We start from the raw sequence: 10058 nt of genomic DNA on the forward strand, positions 1-10058 counted from the left end.
CCTCAAAGGTATCAAGGCATCTCTTGAAAATTTACATCTTCCAGTGCACATCCAACACTCAAGTTGCCACATACCGGAGAATCCACGGAGCCCACCCTTGTGGCACCCACCCAAACTCATCTTGTACTTTTAAAGCCAATGCTCCTGTGAGTTTCCTGAGAGATGTGAAGCAAAGGCAAATCTTACACCTTTCTCTCCCACCCACCATACCTTCTCCTAACTTTTCTAAGTTCAGTGACCAGAGGCTTTGTCAAAATGGACACTCAGAAGTGATGCTTTATTTCTTTCTTCACTCTTCACAACCTATTTCAATCAGAAACTCCATTTTAAATATCCGATCTTTGCTTGACAGTCCCACAGACCTCTCTGCTTCCACCACGGCCATGCTGTTCAAGTTACTACTGTCTGTAGCGGGTAGTTTTGTCAGCACCGCTTTGCTTTTTGCTCTCAGGAGTCTTTGGAGCTTTGTTCTTCCTAATTTGTTTTCATGTTTCAGTTGGGATGAGTTTTTAAAAGTGTGACGTACAAGTACTTAGCAACAGGTAAATGGATAAGAAGCGTGTGCTGTGTGCATATATGATGTAGTTTTATTCAGCCAAGTTAAATAGTTTGTAGGAAGATGGGTGAACTGGGAGTTATCATGTTAAGTGAAATAAGACAGTCCTGCAAAGATACCTCTCCCGTGTTCTCCCACGTGGAGGCTAGGGCAACGGACTTAAGAGGGAACGGTAGAGATGGAGAATGAGAAGACAGGAGTAGGATGGAGATAAAGAAGGGCCATTGTTCATAAACATATGCTATCTTCCTGCATTAAAATATAAAATGAATATGCAACTAAAATATGCTGACAGTCTAAGTTGATTATTTTCTGTGTTCCCCATCTTTCTGACCAAACAGGCCCAGAGTAGAACAGCGAAAACAGCCCAAGCAGTGAGTATTTAAAACCACCCTGGTCCCTGAGCACAAATGCAATGTCTGTGAGGCTCCTTGCTGTAACTCACTGGCTACAGACTTCTCTCCTCTAAAGACTTCCTAGCAGTGCCGAGTTAGACCCACTTCTTAGCCCCCAGTTCCTGTTTATCTCAGTGCCTTTGTCGTTGTCATCACCATCACTACCGCCATCATCATCTTCATCATGATGCTCATCCCCATCCTCCTGTGAGCATGGGATGAAGGTTCCGTTGCTAGTGTAGCTGAGGCTGGTGACTGAGCCAGTCCACCGAGACGAATTCCAAGTACGATCATCGTTAACCTGACTGGATGGCTCATATCGAGTTGTGTATTCTGTGTCATTTCTCCACTCCCTGTTCATTAGTTTCTTCAAGTTTTGAAAAATGCACAGATTTTCTTCCCTTGATTCCCTGATTCTAATCTTTCTACTTCGGTTGATGAACACCATCCGGCTGTGTTCTTCTAGTTTATTTTTTAAATCATAGCTGCTACTCAGCATGGATCCTACAACTTCAGGACTTGAAATCGTTCCAGGACTTCAAACTGAATGTGTAAAGTCTGAAATTATGGGCTGAGGATGCGGTTCAGTCGGTAGAGCGCTTGTATAGCACTCACAAAGGCCCGAGTTCTATCTCAGGCACCACATAAACCAGATGTTGTGTTGTGCGCCTGCCATCCCAGCTCTCTGGAGATGGAGGCAGCCAGTTAGGAGTTCAAGGCCATCCTTGGCTACAAAGTAAAACTGAGGTCAACATCGCATATGTGATACATATATAAGCTACATGTAATTGTAGCTTATCCACCCATAAATGCTTTAGTTCCCCGAGAGTTTCCAGCTCTTTATGATTGTAAAATGTTACAAAAACTCAAGCTTTCTTACCAAGTTTCCTTTCAGCCATTGTTCTGTGCAATTCCCCCTTGTCTTCTTTAAACCCAGGCTCCTCTTCTTCCTCTTTGCCAACCTACCTTGTGGCATCTTCCTCCTTTTCTCTAAGTGTTTCAAGGCTTGCAATATGTATGCACTGTGTATAGGTTGGCCATTGATTTTACATTAGGAATAAATGGAAATGTTTTTAAGAAGGAACTGTAAAGACCCCAACAGAATAGACAGGAGTGGAATCTCCTGAACTCAAAATGTGCCCCGAGTAGAAGTGGTAAAAAGTAGCTCATTGAATATTCCATGAAGTTGGAAATAAAAGCCTGATTGTCGATTAAAATATCCCCCAGAAAACCTACCAGAGATCAATATTCTCAATCGTGTCTGAGAATCTAAGACTCAACACATGGAACTAATGCAGAACTCGAGCCAAAAAACCAACCCAAACTGGAAGAAATGTATTAATAGTTGATTTAACTCAAGAGTGCAGTAGAAAACAAGAGTGAATTATTCAAGAAATGAAGGCTTTGCTGAGTACCCATAGGGAAGAGAAAAGATTACGGGGAATAAAAGTGCATGTCAGAGGGAAAATAGCTGAATTTAGAAACCTGAGAGGATGCAGCAGAGAGATGGTCACCCCAGAGAACAACAGTGGGGCAGAGGAATGTTTAAAACTTTAATCCGCAAAACCTTCCAGAAACAAAAACAAACGAGTCTGAAGCTGAACATGCCCACCCGATGCCCAGAAAGATCTATCATATCAGCACAACTGTCAATGCCAGAACACGTGGCAGGAAGAGGGTTAGAAGCTAAAGAACAGACAGAAGTTTGTCAAGGTGTTTGAGTAAAAAGATGAGCGACACAAGGCAAGAGAATTATATCAGCTCCATACTTCCTCGAACCAACCCTTCGTGCAGGGCAGCCACGCAGAAGGCAGCAGCATATGGACGAGAAGAGTCTCTGTGAATGCTGTATGTGAACCAGTAATGGCATGATTAAGGGAGATAATCGCTTTAAAAAAATAAGTACCAGATGTTGTAGACAAGCCCCCGGGTCAGTTTAGGATCGGTTTAGGATCTAAGCCCTTAGACGTAATTGATTGAATGGAGGGGGTAGGCAGCAGAATCAGGCTACAGGATGTTTTCTTTTCCTTGATCGCATCCTCCATCCTTCCCTGACCTGCTCTGAACCCATAGGCTGTGGGACTGTGCTCCCTGGGCGCCTGCCGGATTCAGAGTGTGCGCGATGAGGATCTGGGGGTTTCTTTCCCCATTTTCTACCTGGTACTTTGGCTCAAACAATGCCCATGTTGATTTAAACTATTTCTCCTGTTAGGGAGACCCCTTCTCCTCTCCCCAAACTAGGAGTCTCCTGTCACTCTGTGCCCAGTCTTTCTGTTTCTGTTATTGGTTCTTCTCATTGTGGCCCTCATCTCTGTAAATGCTCCTGTAATTAAGTCCTGCTGAGAGCTAACAGCTGGGAAACCCTACCTAAGGGCTCCTTGAACTTGTCCTGTGACAGACACAGGTATCGTGGCTATAAATTTAGATCCTTTTTCTCCCTTAGAAAAACTGGTTTTATTTTTAGCTGCCATGAAATCTTTCTTTTGTGCTTGCAGTTCTGCTCTTTTGAAATGTGCTAAGCTGTATTAATAGAGTTTTCAGAATTCTGCTGTGAGTAGTTACATTTAGAATAAAATATAAAAATCATGTAAAGGCATTTTATAATAGTAATCATAGAGGATATAAACTGGCTACAGGATATAGGATGACAGCATTTATTTCTTCCAATTCTTCTGATTTATCGATAAAAAAATCTATGTATGAGAAAATATATATATATATATACTCATTTTAAAATTTAACATGCACATGTTCATAATAATATAGACAATATGCATATGAAAAGCATGAATATAAGGAAGCCAATGAACATATTTTAACTTCAAAATGAGTAAAATATACACAAATTCATTTTATTTTACTGTATAACACACATAAAAATAATTTCTTGCTCTGAATGCCCCCATGGTTTTGATGTTACAAGAATTTCCTAATTGTTTTTTTTCTTTCTTTTCTTTTTCTTTTTTTCCCCCCTAATTGTTAATAATGTATTTTAAACCTTTTCTCCGAAATGGTCAGCCTATACTAAACCTGAAGGATCATTACTAAATAGGTTAGGGGGAGTCAGCTCATCTCTTATAATTATAGAGAAGGAATTAAGCACACGATTTTCAAATGGCAAGCACTTACAGCACATTTTAATGGGTTGCATTATGAATATGAAAATGACTAGCCGTGAAATGTCATGGGAGTTTACCTGGTAGAGAGACATTCATGGCTCTAGAATTAGAGCACTGACTTATTGTCCCTAGCTTGAGGGAACCAGTTTCTCCATTGTTACGTTGGGGATAATGGCTTTATTCATGAAGATTCCATAGAATCTTCAGTTAGTAGAAATGGAAACTCACAGCGCACATAAAGTCCCTTGAAACTGACTTGTTATAGCTGCTGCTGTGCTTAGATTAGGATGCAGGAGGTGCCCATCAGGGAACGCTAGTCCCACACAGTCTGTTAATATCTCATGCCAGGGTGTGGGGCCTCATCCAAAGCATTTGACTCTTCTAAGAGCTTGGGAATGCCTGATGTGTATTCTGATTAACAAAGCCTTCCTCCTGCACCTCCCTTTTATACAAATCATATTTTTCCCACTAGGTAGATCATCTCCTCTTCCTTTATTGTGTATCCTTGCATTGCTAGTGGAAAGCATTTCCTTTTGTATTTTTGAATAACCTATCGCAGGATCTACTGAGATGGAAAGATTTTGAAACCAGGTTCAAACATACCCTTGCCAAGTGAACATATTATGAGGATATTCTGAACAGGTAACACCACTGATTGTCCTTGGGGTCAAAATGATAGGATTTTGGAAGAAAAATTTCTAGATATCAGTGTATTAGTTGTCTTTCTGTGGCTGTGACCCTGACAATTGCAACTCAGGGAAGAAAGGGTTCTTTTGGCTTATAGTTCTCAGGGAATAGTGTTAATCATGTTGGGAAGGCATGGTGGTGAGAGATCAAACCTTTGGAGTTCAGGCTCCCTCTTAGAGAACCTGACCTTAGGTTGAACTCAAGTTAACCAACAGGCTGGTACCTACCACCAGTTTCTAGGGTATGCCCCCAACAAGACCTGGGTCTCCAGGTTATCCTCCCAACACATCCTGCATCTAGCACTGATCTCTAGGTTATTTCCCAACAAATCTGCACCTCCAGGTTACAAGCCCGCCCCTACCTAACAACCACCAATCAGGAGGAAAGCAGAAGTTAAGTTTTGGTTTGCTTTCCAGCACCAGCCAATTCTATTAAAGGCCCTAATGACCCCCCAATCAGATGTCTACCGGGCTGGGTACCCCTTTCTTGCCTCTATAAATGCTTGCCTAGAACTAGGCTCAGGGCTCCACCTTCCTGCTGTGTCAGGGTTAGCAGGGAGCCCAAAGCTTAAATAAAGAGAGCCCAAAGCGGTTGCATCAGATTCAGCTCCTTGGTTGACTTTTGGGGTTCACGAACTTTTCTTGTCACAACAGTGGTCATCAGGGAAGGGATGGTGCACGACTAGGAGTGTAGCTGGTCACATTTCATCTGTACAGAGGAAGCAGAGGTACAGAGAACAGGAAGTAGAACCAGGCTACGAAACCTCCAAGCCCACCCCTATTGTGGCACTAATTCTAGCAAGGTTCTAACTTCCAAAAGGCTCCATGACTTCCCCAAATAGTGCCACCAGCTGGGGACCAAGTGATCAAACAAATGGTCCTATGGGGTGGGAGTGGGGTGGGGGGTGGAGGGAGATAGTTCATACCACCACAGTAAATTTGTAAAATTCTCTCTCTGCATCAGATTTTACCAGACACACTAGTGCCCCTCCCTCAGTAACGGTAATCATCAAAAATAAGCCTTATTTTCCTAACTATATTCTATTACTGTCATAACAGTGTCTTTCTTGGGAAATTTCATATATTCTGTATTTATATCAAAGCAGCCAGGGGGATTTAAAAAAAAAACACACCTTTTTCACTCGCTGTTACAATTTCCCCTTTACTGTGAAAGGCCAAAGTCAGTGTGCATATATTTAAAAAAATTCCTTGGAGCAGTTCTAAAAATGATCAATAACCATTTGGTAGGAGCGGGGAAGGTCTGAGGGAGAGAGGGTGATGGGATACACAGGTAAGCAAGCAATGGAGGGCCCATTAGGGGACAGGAAGGGAAGCAGCCAGAGACAAGAATGGAGAGAGGGGCAGAGGGGGAACAAAGTGTAATGACCGGCAGGTCAAAGACCACTGTGAAACCTATTACTTAGGGGGAAACATCTCTCAGTCTCTCCCTGTATAAAAATCACCCAAGACTTGTTTATAAATCCTGCTCCCCTTTTCAGTGCTTTGCCATGAGCTAAATTCTCTGTGTGCAAAACTTTGAGATTTCCCTCCTCATCTCATTATCACAAGTTTCAAAGGTTCTATTGTATTTAAAACCATAAATTTCACACAATTAGTCACATCATGATACCCCCTTGGTGCTTGATGCTTTTGGTGTGGAGAATAACCGTTCATTGCTGTAATTGCCTGACTGTGCAGTGAAAAATCCAGATACTATCTTGGGCTAAATGAATAGATCAATAACAAGAGAATCTTTCACGGCAGCATTCAAAATCCACCTCGATAAACAGTTGTACTTGCATTTTCATACATCTTTACATTTTTAAAATGAAATGCTTTATTTACTTTTATTTTATGTTTATGAGAGTCTTGCATGCAATGTATGCCTGGGGAAGCCAGTGGAAGGTGTCAAACGCCCTAGAACTGGGGTTTTATATTTGCTTGTGAGCCTCCATATAGGTGCTGGGATAGAACCCAGGTCCCCTGTGAGAGTAGCAACTGTTCTTAGGCCAACTTGTAGTTTTTAGATTTAAAGATTGTATTTTTGAGAATACATATACATGGATCCTCTTTCACTTAGTAGTTCCCAGAACATGGCTTGTGTGTTAGTGACTGTGTGGTAGTCCAGCAGTGTCTCTGCCTCCTTCAAAGACATCCTACCTGCTGCAGCCCTGTGTTCTAGCAGCTGAGTTGGTCCAGCACTTCAGCTGCGAGTGATGTCCGACAGCCAGGGTCCCCTCTGAGCTTGTCTGTGAAGAAGCTGCTCCTCTCCCACACTGTCTTATGACATCACAGCACAGGCTAATAACCATGTGACCTGTAGTGTATGTAGTGTGTAGTTCACATTATGGACACTTCCCTCTCTGTTGTTTGTGTCTTGGGATGGCTTTGCACAACCCATCCTTACCTCACAGGACAAGGAAGTGTACCCTGTATACTCGGGGCGGGGCTTACTCTCAGTCATGGGCGGATGTGATGTAGTGCCATATTGCAAGCAATCTTGATCAATCCAAGGTTTGTGTGGCCTGCTTCTTGTCAGATGTGATTAGAGTTTGACTTTAAACTCGAGAGCTGACAGATGCAGTTAGAAGAAGAAAATCTCTATTGGTTGCTTGCATTGGTCTTTTATCTCCACACTGATAGGGCAGGGCAGGGGTATTTTTAAAATAGACACTCACTCTTCTTTGCGAAGTTGGCTTTGGCCAAAATGGGCAACATAAAACAAAAATTCAATTAGCCAATTTTACAGTTATAAAATACGTCGCTGCATATTAAAAGCACCCATTGCTTTCCTCTGCTATGTGGGGGAGCGCCCCTTTGCCTGCAGGTGGTGAAAGCTAGCAATGTGCTCTCCGCATAGAGATGTGGCTGGATTTATCTATTAAGTTAGTTCTGTGTTCTTTTTAAAAAAATATAACTCTAAATATCAAAATAAATCCTGGTGTTTGGGCAGGTTATTATATATACTCATGGTCCTCATTAATTGGGGGACTTGTGATCTGTCCGGTTTGGGCCAGTTGGAGTGGGAGGGAAGAGCAGTACGCATACTGATCTCGGAATGAATTTTGCTATTCATCTAGAGTTTCCTGTTGATCTTTGCATGGCCAACTTTGTAAAGCAACTGCATGTTTAGTCAATAATGCATATCCTCTTGGCTGAATATAAATATCATCTGTGAGGAGGCTGTGTGGCTTGGGGGAAATCCTTACCTAGTAATTGCTGCTGTGGCTTTCACAGGTTTCACAGGTGACTAGAAGATGTGTGCCCCTCCCATGTGACAGGCACAGTATTTTCCTAGCTGTACTCTATTATAACATTCACGTGTGAAACATTGTGTATCTCTATATTTCCTGAATCTGAGCAGCCAGGTGATGAAAATGAAATCACTTATAGCTAATATGAGAGGTTTTTTTTTTTTTTTTTTTCAGCTTAGGCCCTTCAACTCAGTGCGAATTGGGTCATTTTCTCAAAACTTCTGGTAGCTTCTAGAACACAGAATATCATGACTATCTAATAAGGATAGCTCTTCTGCTGACTGGAGGGCTTCATGGTTTTGATGGTGCCTGCCTCTCTGTGGTGGAGTCTTCTTGCTACCAAGATCACCTCCGCTGTGTCTGCTTTGTCGCCCTGTGTAAGTCAAACTGAGAAGGGTGAGGTGTTATAGTTCTGTATCTGAGCTTTGTGGTTCAGTGTTTGAGGGCCAAGCAGCACTGTAGCGTCAACCTCAAGCAGATGTTCATAAATATATAAGGACTGAATAAAGAAATCTTCCGGGAAGATGCCGGGTTATATGTCTTAATGTCTGCATGCTTGCTTTTCTGCATAACCTGCCAAAACTATAATTCATTTTATTACAATTAATTACTGAATGGGGGCCATGCCATGTCTTATGACCCCCTCACCTCCAGTGAAGCTTCTTGAGCCTAGAGACTAGTTCTTGTGGTACAAGTCTCCCAAAGCCCTGGATTGGTGTACGGGGACTGTTCTATCCATTCAGTGTTAGCTTGCTGTTGTACAGCAGGCCTTCAGAGAAGAGTGAAGGAACACCGGGAATGAGGATGATTGTCATGGTGATTTAAAAAAACCAAAACAGGTGTGACATTTGTGAGCATTCGTGTGGTAGAGATCTTGCATAGGGTTGTGCCATTGACAAGTCTCCTTGGCTGTTCCTACAAATGGCCAGCGTGGATGTCTGGTTGGCTGCGGAGATGAGAAAGGCTCCTCTCTGGCGGCAGTCCAAGGATGTAGTGAAGACTTGTGGAAGTGTCTGTCTATCTGGATCACTTTCTCTCAACTTTCTGCCCCATTTCACTTGGGTCACAGTGACCTGAAGGAGTGTCCATGTGTCTCACTGCCTTATTCTATCTTCCAACATGACACCCTCATAAACCCCCATGTTTTCTATTCACCTGGGTCCTCATGCATTACAAGTGAGCCTTAGACTCCCAGTGGAGCTGAGGGTGGCCCTGAACCAGAAGGTTCTCCCGCCTCTATTTCCTGAGTTTTGGGATATGGGAATGGGCACACAGCCATGTGGCTTTGAGTGCTGGGCAGACGCTTTACCAACTGAGTTTCACTCCCATCGTAACCCCTTACACACTTAACCTCATGTTTGTGCTTTCTTCGGAGACCTTGATTTGTAGAATTGGGCTGCCAGTGATCTAGTATTTGTGATTGAATTTGAATACTTAAGCTCTCCCTGTCTAGGGTGGGTTTTGTGTCAAGGAACACAAATACCTGGAGTGCTGTCCTGAGCATTTCAGTCTCCTTCCCTAACACCCCAAGTCCAAAGCCTGCCTGTGCATGGGGACTCTAAAGGGCACAGACTTCTAACTCCTAAGGGGACCAGAAAGACCGAAGACGGCTGATTTTGCGCTCTGGCAGGTGGTAAAACAAGCCCTGTAGTCAGTGCAGAGTGAGCTGTCAGGGCTGGGAAGTGTGAGACTCACAGATGCAAGTATTCTATAAATTATTACGAGTGAAGAGGGTGCATTTTTGTAATGCGTTGCATCTTTGCATTTACTGCTGTGAGCATAAAGAAGCAGTTTTATAAGAAGAGAGGGCAAAACAAATGTGCTTTGTGAGCACAATGACAAGCACTAGTGGCCAAAATGAGGATGTATGGTCGAGCTGAGGGCATAGCTAACTGACTGGAAAAATACGGTGTACTCAGGGTTTGCGCTGATTTTCTTCTCCGAAATCAGGGCTGCGTGAGATAACTGTCTAATTTATATCAATGAGGGACATGTACTGGTGTGCTACATGAGTCTTCGGATGTAACACAAATTTAATTTGATCAATC

The 10058-nt window shown here is 42.8% G+C and overlaps 1 long non-coding RNA gene across 1 annotated transcript; it reads right to left on the reverse strand.

Moving 5' to 3' along the window:
* Nucleotides 1-5348: 5348 nt before the first annotated feature.
* Nucleotides 5349-6997, reverse strand: LOC134480073 (uncharacterized). The gene is made up of 2 exons (XR_010054215.1): nucleotides 6917-6997; nucleotides 5349-5465 (listed from the first exon to the last, which is right to left on the reverse strand). It is a non-coding gene; the product is annotated as an uncharacterized LOC134480073 (long non-coding RNA).
* Nucleotides 6998-10058: the final 3061 nt, after the last annotated feature.

This window comes from Rattus norvegicus, chromosome 8, assembly GCF_036323735.1.
Source record: "Rattus norvegicus strain BN/NHsdMcwi chromosome 8, GRCr8, whole genome shotgun sequence".
NCBI lineage: Eukaryota > Metazoa > Chordata > Mammalia > Rodentia > Muridae > Rattus > Rattus norvegicus.